Source organism: Canis lupus, chromosome 14 (assembly GCF_048164855.1).
Source record: "Canis lupus baileyi chromosome 14, mCanLup2.hap1, whole genome shotgun sequence".
Lineage (NCBI taxonomy): Eukaryota > Metazoa > Chordata > Mammalia > Carnivora > Canidae > Canis > Canis lupus.
The window spans coordinates 8,735,088-8,756,857 of record NC_132851.1 but is presented as its reverse complement, the minus strand read 5'-3'; the positions used below and the strand labels follow the sequence as shown (position 1 = coordinate 8,756,857).

The window sequence follows — 21,770 nt, the reverse complement described above, 5'->3', positions numbered from 1 at the left end:
CACTCATTTTTTCTCCTTTCCCCTTTATTTCCTTTCACTATTTTTTATATTCCCCAAATGAATGAGACCATATAATGTTTGTCCTTCTCTGATTGACTTACTTCACTCAGCATAATACCCTCCATTTCCATCCACATCGAAGCAAATGGTTGGTATTTGTCATTTCTAATGGCTGAGTAATAATTCCATTGTATACATAAACCACATCTTCTTTATCCATTCATCTTTTGATGGACCCCGAGGCTCCTTCCACAGTTTGGCTATTGTGGACAATGCTACTATAAACATCGGGGTGCAGGTGTCCCGGTGTTTCATTGCATCTGTATCTTTGGGGTAAATCCCCAGCAGTGCAATTGCTGGGTCGTAGGGCAGGTCTATTTTTAACTCTTTGAGGAACCTCCATACAGTTTTCCAGAGTGGCTGCACCAGTTCACATTCCCACCAACAGTGCAGGAGGGTTCCCCTTTCTCCACATCCTCTCCAACATTTGTGGTTTCCTGCTTTGTTAATTTTCCCCATTCTCACTGGTGTGAGGTGGTATCTCATTGTGGTTTTGATTTGTATTTCCCTGATGGCAAGTGATGCGTAATATTTTCTCATGTGCTTGTTGGCCATGTCTATGTCTTCCTCTGTGAGATTTCTGTTCATGTCTTTTGCACATTTCATGATTGGATTGTTTGTTTCTTTGCTGTTGAGTTTAATAAGTTCTTTATAGATCTTGGAAACCAACCCTTTATCTGATACATCATTTGCAAATATCTTCTCCCATTCTGTAGGTTGTCTCTGAGTTTTGTTGACAGTATCTTTTGCTGTGCAAACACTTCTTATCTTGATGCAGTCCCCATAGTTCATTTTCCAGTTCTTTTTTTGTGGTGAATTCTTCCTTCTAGTCATTTTGGCCAGTGCAGAGTGGCTGTATGAGTGGGCTGAGTCAAGAATATCAACCACGACCTAAGTAAATTTCACCCCAGATGATTCTGAAGAGGTCAGAAACCAGAAAATTAAGAAAAAAGAGTAACAGAACAAAATAAAAGGACCACTAAGGTGAAAAACAAATTTTAAAACAAAGTAGTAAAAATGAAAAGCCAGAAACCAAAAATAAAGATGAATAAAAAAGAAAAAGAAAAGTAAAGAGAATTAAAGGGAAGGGAAATGGTGGTGGTGAGGAAGTGGTAGTGGAGGGAGAATGTAGTCTATCTGAGGGGTCCTAGATGATGATCCTCTTGGTTCTGAGTGTATTCTGTTCTGTATGTTAGAAGAAGCTCTATCCCAAATTTATATACCAGCAATACTTATATAAAGTCCTCACATTGTTCACAAAAACATAAGGAAGATAAAAGATGGGGGCAGAATGGGAAGGAAGAGAGATATAATCTCACAGAATGAACCAACATGGTGTACCACTTCGTTCTGGGTGTATTTTGGTTGTGTGTTAGAATGTACTAACTTCCACCATTGTAAAACACAACAAGGCAGAAAAAAACAAATACCCCTATCTCATTTATCTACCAAAATTAAATTGAATACATTGAAGGGAATCCAGAACTGAAAAATATATCTAAGACATGTAATTATAGAAATATGAAAGTCAAACAGGAAAAACTTAAAAATGAAGAGTTGTAAATTATTGTAGTTAAGGTGGGAAAAGAGAAAAAATATTGGCAATACTTAGTCTAATATAAAAACAGATTGTAATGGAAAAAGAAAAAAAAAAAAAAAAGGACCCTCTAGTTCTATATACTATTTTCCCTCAGCCCTGGAGCTTTCCAGCCCTGATTGGTCAAGAACTTGCTCTTCCCTGTTCTTCCAGCTGGTCTTCTGGGGGAGGAGACTGTTTTGTTGATTCTCAAGTGTGTGTACATGGGTGGAGATGTCCCACCCCCTGCCAAGGTGCTGGCTCAGTATGAGCTGTTTATCCTGTGAGGGCTTTGTTCCCTAGCGGCTCCACTTCTCCCAGCCACAAGGTGAAACTAAGAGGAAAAACAAGAATGGTGGCCGCTATATCTCCAGCTCTGGAGTTGAGCTCCCCTCAAGTAACTAACTGCAGTCTACCAGTCCTCTCTGGCCTAGATGCTCCTGGGGGCAGGTGGGGGTGAATTGATCTGCATAGCTTGGGAGCGCCCAGCGGCAGGAGAGTTCTCAATTTCCTGTGCCCTCCCTGCTTCTGCCTGTCTCAGGGGGAATGGAGGATTGCTCGCTTTGTCTGCTTGGGTGCCCTGGGATCTGGAAAGGAGTACAGGAGGAGCCAGGACACTAGCTCAGAAGACAGAAGCATGTAACAGAGCTCTGACAGCCCCAAGATATCTTCTAGGCTAGTGATTATGAAAGATCTTAGCAGTGGAACATGTTCAAATGAAATGTTAGAAGAACCCCCTCCCCCCCATATAAAATAGATTCAGGTGATATTTCTTTAATATATATTCAATTGTAAGTTCAAATTACTAACACTCATTTTTATTAAGATGTATAAGCAAAGAAAATAGTAAGCCTGTTTGAAGGAAAACACATTTGATATTGGGGATTATGGTTATAGTTTTAGGCATAAGTCAGGCTTTGTGTTTGTGAAAATTAAATTAAAGCTTCAACCATTTCTCAAAACATAGTTTAACAATTATACATCATGTCCAGCCTCTTCTACTTAGAGTTCATCACAGGTATACAATCAGAATAATTATCTCACTCTCATTGGCTTATGTACTTCCTACGATGTTACATGAATCTCAAGGGTAATAGTAAACTTTATAATAAAATTGATTCAATTAACATAAAATTTACTCAATATTTTATGAAGGAAACGAATGAGTTGAAAGTCTAAAGTTCTGATCAAGAATATATCAATCAGTATGTTTTAAAAGAACTTAATAAAATTCTAAGTCAATTCAGATTCACATTTTATGAAAAATGTTCATATATGTTCTTTGGTTCTGGTTGATTAAATCTGATTGAGCAATTTGGAATGAAATTATTTGTCCTCATATGACTGATAGCTTAGCTCACTATGATCAAAGTGAAACCACTTTAAAAGTTGAGCTCCCCTAAGAAGTCTTTGAACATGATTACAATACAACTTGATCCAACTCTAAGTGGAGAGGGTAACTACCAATTTAAAGTGATTTTCAAGGACACTATTTAAGGTTCTTCCTTAAAAGTAACTTTAGTTACTTTATTTCAGTACTTTAGTTTCTTTCCCTTTATTTCTTTTCTTCTTTTTCTTTTCTTTTCTTTTCTTTTCTTTTCTTTTCTTTTCTTTTCTTTTCTTTCTTTTCTTTTCTTTTTCTTTCTTTCTTTCTTTCTTTCTTTCTTTCTTTCTTTCTTTCTTGTTTCTTTCTTTCTTTCTTTCTTTCTTTCTTTCTTTCTTTCTTTCTTTCTTTCTGCTTTCTTTCTTTCTCCTTCTCCCTTTTCTTTCTTTCTTTCTTTCTTTCTTTCTTTCTTTCTTTCTTTCTTTCTCTTTCTTTCTCTCTCTTTCCCTCTTTCTCCCTTTTTATCTCTCAAAGAGATTTTTTTTTCTTCCCACTTAATGGTAAAATTCCAAAGAAGATAGAAATTCTGTGCTTGAAAAAGAAAGTACACTAACTAGTAAAACTGTTCATTCACCAATACTTATTGAGCACTGGATTTGAAATGGATGCTCTAGGGCTGTGCTGTCCAATATCTTAGCTACTAGCTAGATAGAACTAGCTCAGTTAATTAAAAATAAATAAAATCAAAATACAGTCCCTCAGTTGCCCTAGCCACATTTTAAGCATTCAATAATCATGTATGGCTAGAAGTTATAGTACCGGACCATGCAGATATAGACATTTACAACATCAGGGAAGGCTCTACTGAACTGCACAGCCCTAGGAGATACTAAAAGTATGAATCTCAGTTCCTGCTTTTAAAGATTTCTTTGTTTGGTTGGGAGAATAAGACTAACGCCCATAAAGCATTAGGTCAGTAGTGAAGATATGTGGACGGTTACAGGTTAGGACATATGGAACTCACTCTAAGGGCTCTGGGAAATATGTCACAATTTCACAGGATAGCTCTTATAGAACGAAAATAAGCAAAGAAGTAAGTGAATGAACAAAACTGTCTACCCTCAAAGACATAGGAAGTTGGGTCTGCCTAAGAATCTGATTAAATGTCTATGAGCATAAAACTCAGTATTTCCATGGAACCTATATGGAACTAAGAAAGGAAACATCAAAAAGATATATAGCTCAACAGTAGGAAGGTGCTTCTTACGCTAGGCAGCAGGCATTAGGTGGCAAAGTGGGAAAAAGGGAAGATGGCTGAACATAGTGCTGTTTCATATCCTTGAGCACAAACTCCATTGTAAAAAATATCACTCTGCAAACTAAGGGGCAGCTAAGAAAATGTTTCTTTACTTCTTTAGAAATTACTGTCTTAAAAAAAATTTAAAAAAAAGAAATTACTGTCTTTCGAGATTTAGAAATTTAGAAATTACTGTCTTTGAGAATCAACATTAAACCTTGGGAGATGTATGCATGCATGTAAGTGTATATATTTTGTGTCTAATTCAGTACGTGTCTGTGGAAAAACTAAAAGGCCAAATAAGTATTTCTAACTCCCATGGATTCAGAGTTGGAAAGATACTAAATCTGATAAGCCCATACCTTCCCTGGAATTTCATGCACAGAAAAGCATAGGCTACTAATAATGATCTTGCTGGAGGTTCCAGGGCACTATTTTAGATGAAATTATTCAGACATGGAAAAATATATTTTTGGACCAGTAGGGATAGATAAGAGCTCAAAATTAAACACAAGGGCTAGGATGTGGGATTTGTTTCTTCTTTGTTATTTTGTGATATTAAATAGCCCAAGTGGGGATTATAGTATAATCTCCAGGTCTGGCTAGAGCCAGTTTACCCAATGAATAAAAGCCAAACATAATTATAAGCAATTTTACTTATAAGTTTAGAATAAATATGTATGAGTGACTCATGTCTTAAAGTTAATTGGATCTAGAGTTATTTTCTGAGACAACCTTAGCACCTGAAGATTCTGATTCTCTGACCTTGAAACAATTTTAGCTTCCAAGTTGCTTGCTGAGTTACTGCTGAACTGCCAAGTTAAAGCTCAATGGATGTCAATGGAGTGTATAATTCGGTGTATTTTAAAAATAATTGCTATTGTCCCAGGGAAATTGTTCCAACATTACATTTGTGTCAATTGATGCATGTGAGTGGATATATGTTCAATAATGCAAATGTTCCCTGCATGTTAGTGGGCAGGTTTCATCGTTTGTCCTCCCTTCTTTAAAAGCAACTCTTTCTCCTAGGTTTCTGGTTTTTCCATGATCCATGCCATTGTATGATATTGTGTGTTTGCAGCAAATGTTCGGTGACTTCCTTATTCTAAACCCTTTTATTTAGCTCTTTAGAAGTTGAAAGTTTCAGGATGGTTTGAAATCCAGGATCAAATAAACTGGGTAATTTAGAGCAAAATCAACAGGTATCTAGAAAGGACTGGTCTCTGAACCATTTAGAATATTTAGAATATTCCCTATTATATTTGAATTGTGCTTTATAATTTTAAAACTCTTGTGTTATATGACTGGATTGTCCCAGGTACAAAGTTGGGGGTATGCATTAAAGTGGAAAGGACATGCGGGAAACCTGGATGGCTCAGTATGGTTAAGTAACCAAATCTTGAATTCAGCTCAGGTTATGATCTCAGGGTTGTGAAATGGAGCCGGACACTGGGCTATGGGCTCAGTGGGGAGTCTGTTTGAGATTCTCTCTCCTACTCCCTCTGTCCCTCCCCCTGCTCATGCTCTCCCCCTCTCTGTCTCTCTCTCCCAAATAAAAATAAATAAATCAAAAAAATTTTTTTGGAAAGAAAATGGACTTTGGAATGAGGCACAACTGGGGTAGAATCCAAACTTTGGAAATTAATAGATTTGTTACTTACTGAAGCTAAGTTTTCTCTCCTGTTTTAAACATTAAAAGTCGATTATGATACTCCATGTGTAAAGCTGCAAAGCCAAATGAGATACTGTATGGTAAAACAGGTGGTAACACAGTAGGAACTGCATTTATACATTCTATCTTACAGTTATCTCAGAGAATCAAGTTCATTTGATAATGTCACAAAATAGGAAAAATTTAATTCAGATTTTTCTTTTTAATTCTTTGGAATTCTTCTGGTTTTATGTTGATTACAAAATTAACCCCCACCATCTTCAGTTAAATCATGCAGTGTGGTAGTTTGGCATTGTGTAAAAACAGACTGAGTTCAAAATGTTTATTTTTAATTGGCAATGATTATGAGAAATAGACTCATATCTTTGGGAATAACCATTCATTTGACAGCCTGTCTGTGAAAGAGACTTAGAGTCTTTGGTGGCAGTGAAATAGGGCTGCAGTCCTGGTGGTCCTTGGCACTGGCCAGATGTCACAGGACTCTACTCTCACTTTTTGGTACACCTCATCCTGCTCAATGAATAGCCCTATATGCTTATGGCAATGGTTGAAATAATTGAGCCAGATGGCATTTAAGATAAAATTCCTGCATTACTTTTCAGAGATGATATTAGTTCCTCAAATATCATTAAACAAACAAAAAAACTTGACATGTGTAAAAACAAATCCACCAAATCCTCCCCAAAATTCTCTTTTCCTAACTGACTTTCCTGTTTCAAGAGCATATTTTGGGATCAGAGCTACTCATAACATTGACTAAAGAAGTCTAACTCCTCAATTTAGGAAAGTCCTCACATTTCAGCCATACTCAAAACTTTGGGAAAGTTGCACAATCTGGTGATGGAGAAAGGTAATCCTAACCTTGCTGGTCAGGTGCATGAAATGGAAACATCTGGCCAGTGCAATGAGGGATGAGCAGCACCTCATCACTTTCCATTGCCTTTTTTCCGTGAGAAGATATTGAAGTCATTGAGGCTTAAAGACATGCATTCCATGCTTTCCCATCCTCACCACTTCATTCAGTCATTTTCAAAGACAAGTGGCTACTACTTCTCTGAAGTCCCAGGCTTCGATCCTAACTCTCTGCTCCATGTACACTGCCTGGGCTCACATCCTCATTACTGACAGAGCCTCTGGGCAGCAATTACTTTTCTCCTTTGGATCTAGCCTCAATAATCTGCTGGGCAATTTTCAAATAGATCAGATCCAGTCATTTCTCTACAGCATCCCACTCCTTCTCAGAAGCTTGTGCTGAGCCCCCATTACCTAAGGAATTGAGTACAATTTCTTCACCTTTGATCTCCCATAACATCCTGAGTGTTAATGTCTGACTTTCTCTTCCATAGTTCTACTTTACACTCTAGCCAATCTGGGTAGTTTCTTCTCCAATGCATCTCTTTCCTACCTCTATGTCGTAGGGGCTCTTCTTCTTCTTCTTCTTCTTCTTCTTCTTCTTCTTTCTTCTTCTTTCTTCTTCTTCTTCTTCTTCTTCTTTCTTCTTCTTTCTTCTTCTTTCTTCTTCTTCTTCTTCTTCTTTCTTCTTCTTTCTTCTTCTTTCTTCTTCTTCTTCTTCTTTCTTCTTCTTCTTCTTCTCTTCTTCTTCTTCTTCTTCTTCTTCTTCTTCTTCTTCTTCTTCTTCTTCTTCTTCTTCTTTCTTCTTCTTCTTCTTTCTTCTTCTTCTTCTTTCTTCTTCTTCTTCTTTCTTCTTCCTTCTTCTTCTTCTTTCTTCTTCTTCTTCTTCTTCTTCTTTCTTCTTCTTCTTCTTTCTTCTTCTTCTTCTTCTTCTTCTTCTTCTTCTTCTTCTTCCTTCTTCTTCTTCTTCTTCTTTCTTCTTCCTTCTTCTTCTTCTTTCTTCTTCTTCTTCTTCTTCTTCTTCTTCTTTCTTCTTCTTCTTCTTCTTCTTCTTCTTCTTCTTCTTCTTCTTCCTTCTTCTTTCTTCTTCTTTCTTCTTCTTCTTCTTCTTCTTCTTCTTCCTTCTTCTTCTTCTTCTTCTTCTTCTTCTTCTTCTTCTTCTTCTTCCTTCTTCTTCTTCTTTCTTCTTCTTCTTCTTCTTCTTCTTCTTCTTCTTCTTCTTCTTCTTCTTCTTCTTCTTCCTTCTTCTTTCTTCTTCTTTCTTCTTCTTCTTCTTCTTCTTCTTCTTCTTCTTCTTCTTCTTCTTCTTCTTTTTTGGTTAGTTCCATGAGTAGAAATGCTATCTATCTTTGTAGATTCATCTTAAACTTCAACTCTATTAAGGAAGCTTTTCTTGATTGCTCAGACTGAATAAGATCTCTTCTTCATCTGAATCTCTAATCCCTCCCTCCATGCTATCACACTTGCTTCATAGCATTTTATAAAGCTGTAAAGCTATACAACTGTATACATTTTTATGGCATGTTATAAGGATTTGTTTTGTATCAATCCTTAACAACAGCTCTCTACCACATATGACTGACAATCATTTGTATATGTCCTATTGCTACTTAGTACAGTGCCTTGCATATAATAAAAGCTCCATAAAGATTTTTGTACTGGAAATATGAAATATCCTGCTGGTTCAAAGCAAATGCAAACTGGATTTTCTTGTTTCCTAACCTTTAAGTTGCTATTGTTTGTGTCTCTTAGCATTAGTGTGCACATTTGTAGAGGACATACCTTTGATACCATCACACTTGAGATCATTGAGATCACTACACATCAATGAATGATCACTACACACCAGTGATATGTTATACAGAATAGGATGCTTTCACAGAATGGTACACCACATTATGTAGACAGCAGAAATACTGACAAACAAGACATTCAAAGAAGATTAAGTTTTTCATATAAGAAAGTGATATGACTAATGTTTTGAGTGAGATCAAGAGCTAAAATATGTAGATTTTTGTTAGTTTACTGATCTTGCTTGATTAATTTGCTGATCTATCCAATGAAACTAATTTTGGTGGTAGTATTTTTTTTTTTGCACATTTTCCACAGATGCCCATATGGATTTTAAGGGCAAATATTCTAACATAGTAAAATACAAAGATAAGGTAACATTGCTATTATTTTCTAGCAAGGGTAATAGACTTACACAGTCTCCTTCAAGATTAAAATCTCATGTTTATCCAGTAGGCATACAAATATCAGTGATAACCATGAAAGAAAAATTTCCTGGTTTACAGGAATGAGAATCTGTGATCTTGCTATCAGGATTCTCTAACAAATCCATAAACTACCCATAATAAGTATCAACCATAGAGAATACTACCATGCATAAACTCAATAATACTATTATTTGAGAGCCTGTTGTGTTCTGAGCTCATTGCTAAGACATACTGATATAGATTATGTCTTTTATTCTTTTCAATCTCCCCAGGAACCAGGCATTATTAACCACACTCATGATGAGGCAAGGGAGGCTTAGCAATATACAATTTGCCTTAAGTGAGATACATGTTACATCAGACAACTAATATGATTTGCATCCAGATTTGTCTGATTCTGAACTTTAATCACTCTATAGTCTTCCAAACCTAGAAGCAAAAACCTGGGACGCCTGGGTGGCTCAGCAGTTGAGCATCTGCCTTTGGCTCAGGGCGTGATTCCAGAGTCCTGGGATTGAGTCCCGTGTTGGGCTCCCTGCAAGGAGCTTGCTTCTCCCTCTGCCTGTGTCTCTGCCTCTCTCTCTCTTTGTCTCTCATGAACAAATAAATAAAAGATTTTTAAAAAAAGAAATGAAAATCTAAGGACCATGGAAATGATGCTCCAGTAACATGGGACTGCTGCTGTTCTCAGCATATGTCATGTTATATCTTGCCCCTAGCCTTCACATGTGTGGCTCCTATTCTGGCTCCCCTTCCGCTCCCACACTGCATAAACCAGAAAAAATGATCCTAGTCTTTGCCATCCTTTAAAACTCCATTCAAACCATCTCCACCTCCTGCAACCCTCATTGCAGCCTGGATAAAATGGGTCCCCTACATGCAGCCTCTGCCCTGATGCACACTTCTATCATGTCACTTCATGTGGAGAGTTGCACTTATATCTCTATGTTTTGGTCTCCTCCACAGAACTATGAGCAACCCGAATGTAACAATATCTCCGTGTGTTTTTACACTAGCCCAGTACAAGGCATCTGGGATAAGCCTAATAAATATTCATTGAATTGAACTAATTAAATGATCTAAACAAGCTTTAGTTTCTTTGCATTATATGTTGGTCTTAAGGGAGATGATATTAATTTAAATAATCAATAGAATAAATAGATATCAAGATTATACATTTTACTGAGCAGCATGAATAAAAAGAAGTACTGGCCATAACATTCTGTGTTAGGTTTTCAACAAGAGGAGCTTTCTAAGCTTAAATACAATTGAATTTGGTTGAAAATACATATTAATGCTAATAAAAACATACATATAAATCCTATATTGTATTTAACACCAAGGACAGGAGGAAAAAATTGTTTATGTGATTAAGAATTTGCTATATTTGCAAGTTACCAAAGATATCAAGAGGTTTTTGTTTTTAGAGAAAAGTATCCCCCAAATATCTGTGCACTTGGGATTTTCATTTGTGGGATTAAGTGAATTTTAAATCACTGATACAATAATAAAGGAATGTACATATTAATAAAAGCTTAGATCTGAATCTCATTTTCTTACTATTAAGAAAAAGTCTTTTCTATAACTGCATCCTATTTAAAACACTGTTTACTTTTTAATACACTTGCATTTTATTGTTTTTTAATATAGTTTAGCTTTCTGATAGTATAGTATGCACATTAATGCATTCTTTGAGAAGTGATATAAAAGAAATGGGATATAATGGTTTCTGGGCTATTGGAACAAAAAAATCCACTTAAATACAGGGACACAACTCGAAGTATAGAACAATAAATTATTATGGAATAAAAAGGTAAGGGGATCCCTGGGTGGCTCAGGGTTTGGCGCCTGCCTTCAGCCCAGGGTGTGATCCTGGAGTCCCGGTATCAAGTTCCGCATGGAGCCTGCTTCTCCCTTTGCCTCTCTTTCTCTCTCTCTCTCTCTCTTTCATGAATAAATAAATAAAATCTTTTAAAAAAAGATAAAAGTATTTCTTGGTTGAGTTAACAATAGGGAAAAAAAAGTACTAGAAATGTCAGATTCAAAATATTAATGGTATCAAAAGATTTGGTCTTCACCTGTTTGGGGGCCTAAATTTATACTTCTTATTTATATTGGTATTTTTTTAATTTATTTTGGTATTTTAGTAATTACTTTAGCCTTGATCTTATAAAGTTACTCATAAATTGTGATCCTTGGACTGTACTATCTAAGCTGAATATTTATGAGATGATAAGATCTATGCATTTTATTTCTAACATCAATTAAAACTTTGTTTTTGCTGTATAAAAAGTCCCACTTGTCTGGCTATCAGACCTCTGCCAAGCACAAGGATATGAGCATGGTTCCAACTAGAGACATTGAAAGAGTAGCGTTGGGTTGAAAGGAAATTAGCCACTATGAGCACTTTGCTCCACAGGAAAGGAAAACTCAGGTTAGAGCCTACTGATTTGTACAAGACATTATGTGACTATCTGGATGAGTTGCAACTTGTGCTGCCTCCCAATGTTAGCAATTAATTGCTTCCAATAACTAGAAAAAAATCAAACATATAGATGAGCTCCTGTGTGTCTGTATATACATGATATATAATCAATATATAATATTTAAACAATATGTAACAATAATGAAACATTTAAATCTGGTTTTGGAATGTACTAATATATAACTTTGTTAATATCTGCAAACATATAAAGTGCAAGCTCTCAAAACTCTAGGAAGGAAACTTCCTCCCTTTTATATCTTATCCATAATTCATCTTCCTTCAGCATCCATAGAGAAGTCCCAAAAATCCTCTGAAATAGTCTCTGAAAAGTATAGTCCATGTTACTCCCTCCTCAGCCTCAGGGACTTATTCTTTTCACAATTAAAACCTTCACATGATGGCCTCCTCTCCAGTGTTATTTAGTACTTATTTCTGTACATGAGGCTAGTTTAGTCCCTGATTCTTTTCTGTATTTCATGTTTCTTTTTCTTTTTTGTATTTCATGTTTCTATTCCAAAACTATACCCTATAATACTTTTAGGGCACTTGATAATTTTTGTGATGCTAGAATTATTAAAGGACAAAACAAGAAAGCATAGTCTTTATAATGTAGTTTATATTGTAGTAGTAGTATAGCTATACTGCCTATAAATATGATGTAATCTTTTGCATGGCTGAATCATGTTTGGATAAGTAAGATGCCTTTTGAAGTCCCCATCAAAATCTCTATGGATAAACTAAGTACATTTTCAAGGCAAGTCTTTAAAATATATGAACAATGCAATATAGTATTAATTTAGAAATATTTATAACAAAATGATAAAATATAAAAAGCAGCTTTTTAAACATATTTTTATTCTGTCTTGTATAAGCTGTGAAATTCATGCTTTAAAATACCATGTTTTTATAATACTGGTTTTCATAAAATAACAGTACATTTTAAAGCCTAAAATAGATTCTTCTCAATAGGAAATCTTTCTCATTCCAAACACATTACAAAATCAGGGATTTTCATATCCTCTACCTTCTAGTTAAAACTCCACGTATCTTGAACTTAAATACTCTCAGAAGTGCAATGCCCACTGTAGGTCATTGTCACTTAACTTTTATTTAGGACAATAATCTGTGTGGTCAGGGAAGACATCTCTGAGAGGGTGACATTTGAACTGATAGTTGAATAATAACAAAGAGCCAGTTATATGGAGATCTTTGAAAAGATTGCACCAGAGCGGGGGGTTGGGGGGGGAGACAGTAAAGACAAAGGTCCTGTGGCAGGTAAAATTTAATATGTTCGTGGAACTGAACAGCCATCCATAGTGACTGAAGCTTAGTGGACACACATAGCCCACAGTGAAGCTGGACAGGTAAGTCAGGAAGAGATAATGTAGATTCTCTGTGGAGTTTTCAGCTTCCTGAATTAAGCGTATAACAAATGGTGCTCAAGCCTTTGGCAAGTTCAAGCTCACAAGGTGGATAGAGTGGTGTACTCTGTCCTGTGCTCAGTGCTCCTAAATACAAGATTGGAAGTTGCCTGGCACTAATAGGGGTGAAGCAGAATTGGTTATTTCATTATACTTACAAGAGATATTTGATAGATTCTCCCTGCTGGAATAGCATTTTTTATGTCAGTCTAAAAACTTAAATGAATTGAGATGTCAAAATCCATGATATAAAACTTCTTGTTTTCTAGAGTATCCCCTCTAAACTACATATTGCTTACACTTATTTTTTTAATCAGACATTGATTGCAATAAACCTTTATTTCTGATTGAGGAATAAGCTAGCAAGTATTTCTGTGGGATATCTTTTCTTTTTTTAAAAAAGATTTTATTTATTTATTCATGAGAGACACACAGAGAGAGAGGCAGAGACACAGGCAGAGGGAGAAGCAGGCTCCATGCAAGGAGCCCAACGCGGGACTCAATCCCAGGCCTCCAGGATCACACCCTGGGCCGAAGGCAGAGCCAAACCGCTGAGCCACCAGGACTGCCCTGGGATATCTTTTCTTAAATAAATTTGTAGCAGGTTGTACTGAGTCGTACTCTATCTGCAAATACTCTTCTGCAAAGCTGCAAAGGTTGCAACAGAGTCTAATTTGATTTTTTTTTGTTTTATTTTAAAGAAGAAATCAATTCCTTTAGCCTGATATAGGACAGGATGTCATTTTGATTAGTGTCCCCATAGCTATGTTCAGGCTGTTTAATTTCAGTAAAGGATGGTCAGAATATATCTTCAGTTAGGAAATTTGACAGAACTCATAATGCTGTCATAGCAAAAGTAGCATTATTTTAAGGAGACTCTATCACCCTTTGACAACCTTACATTTCAATGTCTTAGCAAGACAGGCTGTTGGAAAATTGGGTAGATATACAACCAGGTTTAGGGGAATGGAAGCAAAAATGAGTCAGAAGGGTTAGTTTGGAAGGCAGGCTTTGTATCTTTTGATTGTATAAATAGGAACTAAGTATTGTATTAACTTCAGTTTTCTGACCTCAAAAATAGAGTTAATAGGGGTACCTGGGTGGCTCAGTTGCTTGAGCATCTGCCTCTTGGTTTTGGTTCAGGTTATGATCTCAGAGTCATGAGATGGAGCCTCGTGTTGGCCTCCACGCTCAGTGCAGAGTTGGCTTGGGGCTCTCTCTCCCTCTCTTTCTTCCCTCCCCCCATGCTTGCTCACTCTCTCTCCCTCAAATAAATAAATTGTAAAAATAGTTTTAATAAGGATAATTTAAATGTTGATGAACCATAAAAAACTACTTTACTAATTCTATGCAAAATAAATTTGGAAGCAAGAGTAAAGGTAGAATTTTTCAGAAAAGTTTGAATTTAGCAAAAAGAGATTCTTAAGGAATCATAAGGTTTAAGTCTACTGATTGCCACACAAGATCAATTTTTCAGTGAGTACCCCACCAAAACACAATGTTCATATAGTTCCAAATAAAAATTTTATCAAACCTTCAAACAGCCAATAAATTGCAATCCTATTTAGATTGCTGCAAAGCATAATAAACAAATAAATAAATAAATAAATAAATAAATAAATCCCACTTTGATCATTTACCACTTGGGTAAATTTTGGAAAAGGCAAACTTAAATTGTTTGGATGATAGTTCAATCATTTATAAAAATATGACTGCAATACTTAAGATTGTTGAGGCCATTAAAGGAAAAAAAATATATATATATATATCTCGATTGGAATTTGAAAGCAATGACCATCAACTTCTCACATATGTTTCAACACTAGATTGTTGGTTTTTTGGATCTGTACAAATACCATTGAGTGTATCAATGTAGAGTCTATTGGATTCTATGTTCATAAAGTACTCACCCACTTAATGACATAATTCCCCTGTAGATTTTCATCATTGGAAACAATATATTTTGAGACTTAGAGAACTCAGCTCTGCTCTAACCACAAAAGCATTTTGAGGAAAGTGAAAGTCAACAAAAGAGAAGACAGGCAGTGACAAATGTATTCCTCAACAACAATAATTGAGTCTGTTCTTCAACTCCCCACAAATTAAGAGTCACCATTAAGTATAGAAATAAGGAGGAGGGGGGATCCCTGGGTGGCTCAGTGGTTTAGCGCCTGCCTTTGGCCCAGGGCGCGATCCTGGAATCCCGGGATCGAGTCCCGCGTCGGGCTCCAGACATGGGAGCCTGCTTCTCCCTCCCCCTGTGTCTCTGCTTCTCTCTGTGTCTCTGTCTCTGTCTCTGTCTCTCTCTCTCTCTCATGAATAAATAAATAAATCTTTAAAAAAAAAAGAAATGAGGAGGATAAAAAACCTCTCAGGTTGAATTTGGATTTATATTTTCATGTGTCATCTAAATAGAACTCTTCTTGTTTCCAATGGAATGAATTTAGCTTTGGATACTGTCATTCATTTCCAGTGAGGTATTACAAATACTTGAACCAGTAAGTTTGAATCCATTAAAAAGGATTAGCAATTTTTAAAGATTTTATTTATTTATTTATTTATTTATTCATGAGAGAGAGAGAGAGAGAGAGAGAGAGAGAGAGAGAGAAAAGCAGAGACACAGGCAGAGGGAGAAGCAGGCGCCATGCAGAGAGCCCGACGCGGGACTCAATCCCGGGACTCCAGGATCGCCCTGGGTGGAAGGCAGGTGCCAAACCACTGAGCCACCCAGGGATCCCAAGGATTAGCATTTTTGTGCACTTTTATTAAAAAGTTATTTATCACTTACCTTTGATAACATCCACTTAGAAAAAAAATACTTATTTACATATTTGTTTTCATTAGGTAAAGAGTTCCTTCATCTCTTTTTTGTATTTCTTGTTAGCCACAGATTCACAATATGTTACATTTTCTCATTTGTTGCATCACTTATGAAAGAGAAGGTAAGGGATAAAGGAATTTGGTAGCTAAGTTGTGCTCTTTTGGCTTGCTCTAACTAGACATCCAAACTGTAGAAAAATGGGATCCCTGGGTGGCACAGCGGTTTGGCGCCTGCCTTTGGCCCAGGGCGTGATCCTGAAGAACCGGGATCGAGTCCCACGTCGGGCTCCTGGTGCATGGAGCCTGCTTCTCCCTCAGCCTGTGTCTCTGCCTCTCTCTCTCTCTCTCTCTGTATGACTATTATAAATAAATAAAAATTTTAAAAAAATAAAATCTTTAAAAAAAAAAAACAAACTGTAGAAAAATACAGCAGAGTCTTGCCTAAATTGTGTCTACATTGACATCATTTTTCTTCTCAAGGAGAAATTATTGTTAAAAATGAGAAATCAGACCTCTCAGTACATTCTGATAGTGTCTCACATATAAATAAACTTGGTAAACATTAGATTAATATAAACATGAATGAACCAGAAGGCTTAAATCTGTTAATTAAGATGGCACCTTTCTGCAAGAATTATTTCTATAAATCAGAAACCATTTAAAATTCAGAACCATGAGAAAATTGATATGTTTCATTAAGCTGAATTATCAAATAAATGAAGCTTACCACTTACAATCCTAAATGTTGTTTTAATGGGAACATTTCTAAAATGTACGCACACTACTCAAACTGAGATTCATCCCCTTGAACAGCAGCGCCTGTCTTGTGCTATTATACAATGAAGCTCCCAGGGTGAATCCAACTGGCAGTATTTAAACGTCCATGTAGCATAGGATTTGAAGTTGCTTGCCACTAATTTTTAGATTTTATTTTTGTTTTCTCCCTCAGTCTCAGGTTGAAAGCACTTCCCTTTTGTTGCATCAAGATATCTATCTCTAGGACCTTTTGTTTGTTCTTTCATTCTTGATTGCATGTTACAGTTTTGGAGTTCATAAACCAGATCATTTAGTACTTCTGATTCACGGGGGCAATGTCATGGGGATTTCCATCAATGATGTGTATGAACTCTTAGGATATCACTTGGTGACTCCCAAGTCCTTTTGATCATTTTTTGAGTCCTTGGCCTATCTAGACAGTTGGACTGCCAAACTGACCACAATAATTTAGATATCACCCGAATCCTATCATGCAGCTGCTGCTAACAAGCAAGCCTTACTCATTGGCATCTCTTTTTTCCCCCTAAACCAGAACCCTCTGTTTCAATCAACAACAATCTTCTCTTCTAAGCCTATCTAAAACACATCTATCTGATCCTTCATAAAAAGTTCCTAACACACAGACTTCTCAAATATGTGTTCTAATGTGAGTTTGAGGCTCCTGGGTAAATATATAGTGCTCTAGAGAATATATCTTCGTAAAAAATAAAAACTAATGTAGTAATAGTTCCTAAAGCATTAATGCTTCCAACCACTCTGGAAAATGAGTTTATTTAGTGATATTTTATACATGAGGAAATTGAGAGTTGGAGAATTATAGGAAAGTATTTTGCCTGAAGTCATATGGCTAGAAAACAGTGAAGTAAGAGTAAAAATTTCATTTTGTCTCTCATAAGAGACCATGCCTTCTCTTGTGCTCCATAGTCTGTATTTTAATGCAAGTTTTACAAATATCTTTTAGTTATTTTAGTATATGATTTTCCCTAAAAGCATCTCAACAGAGGGTCATAAATGAAAAGTTTTAAAGTAGAAGCAACTCCAATGACAACCCAAGCGGACGTTATTTAAAGATGAAGACCCTATCTAAATAGAGAACCAGCAGAGGCTGAACCTACAACTGGCATTTCCTTAAGCCCATGCATGATGTGCCATGAGTAGTCCATTCCACAACATTTGAGAAAGTAAGAGACTTACTCTGGATCACACGTGAGACCTACACACCCAGTAGTTATCACTATGTACAAAAAAACAGCATGAACGATGATGTCCCTTACCTTGGCACTGAAACAGCTAAAATCCAAAAATTTTCACTTCCGGAAAATTTTGGCATTCCTGCGACAACAGTATCTTACTTCTCCAGGCAAGCTGAAAATGTTGAAGTGCTGTTACAGTTGTGCCATCTGCTGGTAATTATGTGGAATACACAAATCAGTTGACAACAGATTTTTCCAAGTGACCATTTTCTTTCTTTCTTTTTTAAGATTTTATTTATTTATGAGAGGCACAGACATAGGCAGAGGGAGAAGCAGGCTCCCTGCAGGGAGCCCAATGAAGGACTCCATCCTAGGACCCCAGGATCATTACCTGAACCAAAGTCAGATGCTCAACCACTGAGTCTCCCAGACATCCAATGACCATTTTCTTTACATTAACTTGGTAGATGGGCCTTATTTATAGGCTCCAAAGTGTACAGTAATATAAGCATGGATACCGACGATACAAAGAGTGAAATTGGGGGAATCAATGAGCTACTAAAAACTAGAAAGTATGCCTATTGGTTCAGGGCCAACTCACAAACTTCTGCAATGACATTTAAAAAATTCAATGAAGCCTAGGGCCCAAAAACATAAATAAATTTTTAAAAATGAATAACCATGTAAAAATGAAACTTCTGTATGACAGTTATTGATACAATACACAAATAGAACTCTATTAATCAGAATAGGCAGACAGTAGTTTACAGTTCACTACCACATCTCCAGTTTCCAATAATCCACTCATCCAATATTTACTTAAAAACTCATTCAACCAGTATCTATTGGGTACCTGCTTTGTTCTAGGACTTATTCTATGAACTGGAAATCCAGTTGTGAACAAAACAAGTTCTTTCCCTAAAAGAGCTCACATTCTAGATGGAGTGAGTGGGAGGAGGGGAGAGAAAAATCAAATGAGTAGATATGCTTCAGGTGGTGATAAGTGATATGAAGATGGACAAGCAGACAAGAGTGTAGAGTCAGGAGGACACAGAGAATCAGGAAAGTGCTATCTCGCAAGGGAGATAGTGTGGAGGTATACGAGGGAGCCATGCAGGAGGGGAAGAGTGTGCTAGGCAGAGAAAACAGCAAAAAACAAAGGCCTTGAAACAGGTGCAAGCTTGTCTATTTGAGGAACATTAAGTAAGGTTATGTCCATGTAGTGAATTGAATGAAAGAAATGGTGGTAGGGCATGAAGTGGCCTGACAGTGAGGACCCAGACTCCATGCGGTCTTTAGGTCATGGTAAGAAACTGGATTTTCCTCTGAATGAGAAAGAAAGCCATCAGAAGGCTTTGAGACAAAGAAGTGTGAGGGGGAGACAGCTATTAGCCATAGTGACAGCAGTTTTGTCACACAGGAATGTATTCAGGAATACCGTTAGGCAGAGGAACATCTCTTAAAACTGTCCTTCTAGATGTTGTGATCCTGAAGCTGGTAACTCATCCCAGCCATTTTTTTCCTGAATGTTCTTCCCCTTATTAGGCTTGGCTAGAAGGCTGCCCTGTTATGATTCATCTATAGATCTTAGGAAAGTTAACTTGGATCATTTCTTCATCACTATCTCAATATTATCAGACTTAGCATCTTGCTTTTCACAGGAATATACACTGATATTCTCATGCCTTGACCTTTAAAGCAAAATTAAAGTAATACAACATGAATTAATGTAGGTCGTAAGCCAGCATGACACATTGAAGATAAATGCTCAACAAAGAATGGAAAAAGAAAAGTTTGGTACAATCTGAACTATTATAAATTCCTGCAAAAATGCATGCCTCACAAGCATCATATAAATATAAATACATATACATATATTTAAATATTTTGCTTATTTATTTATTGAGAGAGAGAATATGTGTACAAGTGGGGGGAGGGACAGACGGAGAGAGAAAATCTCAAGCAGACTCCGTGCTGAGTACACCCAATACCAGGGTCCATGCCATGACCCTGAGATCATGACCTGAGCCTATTAAGTGTGGGACTCTCAATCAACTGAGCCATCCAGGTGCCCCAGCATCTTATATTTTATATACCTAAAATTGAACTCATGTTATTGACTCCTAGCAACCAAACTTGCTCTTCTCACTATAATCTATTTTAGTAAATGACACCACCTCATACCCACTTGCATATGTCTGAAAACTTGGAGTCTTTCTTGACACCTACTTCTCTCATATCCTATATCCTTAATCAATCACCAAGTACTACTGATTCCATAAATTATTTCTATCTCCTCTGACCCTTTACCATAATCTGTTTCCAAGCCACAATTATTGCTCATCTGAACACTATACTGATTCATATGTGATTTCCCCTTATTGTTCAGTCTATCCATACCCCATTCACTTGACTGTCTACCCACAGTCAAAATTCTCTATTAAAAAATTATGCTTCTTCTTCCCTGTTTAAAATTCTTAGTAGCTTCCCACTATCCTTAGAAAAACATTCAAAATTTCTTAGAATTGTCTCTTCCAAACTACACATCCATACACAGAGGATATTGGGTGATCCAGTGTGATCAAAGTGAGTACCCTCGACTCTGTGAAAAGGTACATGCCTGCTTATATGCTACAAAATCATATAGCCCATTAAATCTACAAACTCCTGTCCTAATAAATCTACACCTTCTCTTGATTTCCAAATTTTCTCAAACATTTAATTTTTTCAAAAATATCCTGAGAACGTCAACCAGTATCAATGGGAAATTATTTTAAATATAACATTGTTAAACAAAATACCTAGCTACTCAACCATTTTCTTTACAGCTTCCTTCCAAAGACTGTGGGCCCTAAATCTCTCACAGTGTACTTTTTCAAATGTGACCCAAGTACAACTAAATCTGAAGAGAGAGGCGGAGTCAGTTTTCATCAGTCCCTCACTGGCTTTTATGACAGCATCAAATTGATGAATTATAAGTAATCATAGCATGTGTTGAACACCACCCAGGTCATTAGTTTGCTATCTAGTTGTCAATAAAAATCATAAACCAAAGAAGGATAACTATTACAAAAGAAAAGGGAAAAGCTGTTAACATAAATAAATCTCCCACATAATCAAATATGAAAACAGATGTAGCTAAGGATCTTGAGTAGACTGATTACCATATGACTATAGGCAAGTTATTTAATCTCTCTGAAATTCAATATCTTTATTTAAAGGTAGGCCATTTATGCTGGGAAAATTGGACATCCACATGCAGAAGAATGAAACTAGACCATTCTCTTATACCATACACAAAGATAAATTCAAAATGGATGAAAGAACTAAATGTGAGACAAGATTCCATCAAAATCATACAGGAGAACACAGGCAACACCCTTTTTGAACTTGGCCACAGTAACTTCTTGCAAGATACATCCATGAAGGCAAGAGAAACAAAAGCAAAAATGAACTATTGGGACTTCATCAAGATAAGAAGCTTTTGCACAGCAAAGGATACAGTCAACGAAACTAAAAGACAACCTACAGAATGGGAGAAGATATTTGCAAATGACATATCAGATAAAGGGTTGGTTTCCAAGCCCTATAAAGAACTTATTAAACTCAACAGCAAAGAAACAATCCAATCATGAAATGGGCAAAAGACATGAACAGAAATCTCACAGAGGAAGACATAGGCCAACAAGCCCATGAGAAAATGCTCTGCATCACTTGCCATCAGGGAAATACAAATCAAAACCACAATGAGATATCACCTCACACCAGTGAGAATGGGGAAAATTAACAAGGCAGGAAACAACAAATGTTGGAGAGGATGTGGAGAAAGGAGAACCCTCCTGCACTGTTGGTGGGAATGTGAACTGGTGCAGTCACTCTGGAAAACTGTGTGGAGGTTCTGCAAAGAGCTAAAAATAGATCTGCCCAACGACCCAGCAATTGCACTGCTGGGGATTTACCCCAAAGATACAGATGCAATGAAGGGCAGGACACCTGCACCCCGATGTTTCTAGCAGCAATGGCCACAATAGCCAAACTGTGGAAGGAGCCTCGGGGTCCATCGAAAGATGAATG

The 21,770-nt window shown here is 36.7% G+C and overlaps 1 long non-coding RNA gene across 6 annotated transcripts in view; it reads right to left on the bottom strand.

The window, feature by feature from the left end:
- Positions 1–21,770, bottom strand: part of LOC140603688 (uncharacterized) — a 91,769-nt gene that overhangs the window by 55,478 nt on the left and 14,521 nt on the right. Inside the window, exon 1 of one of the 6 annotated variants that reach the window (XR_012006649.1) lies at positions 17,778–17,868. The exons of 4 other annotated variants lie outside the window; for them this stretch is intronic. This is a non-coding gene — a long non-coding RNA (uncharacterized lncRNA). Of the gene's footprint in view, positions 1–17,777; positions 17,869–21,770 lie in introns of those variants that run through there. One more of the 6 variants, XR_012006646.1, reaches the window with a different exon arrangement.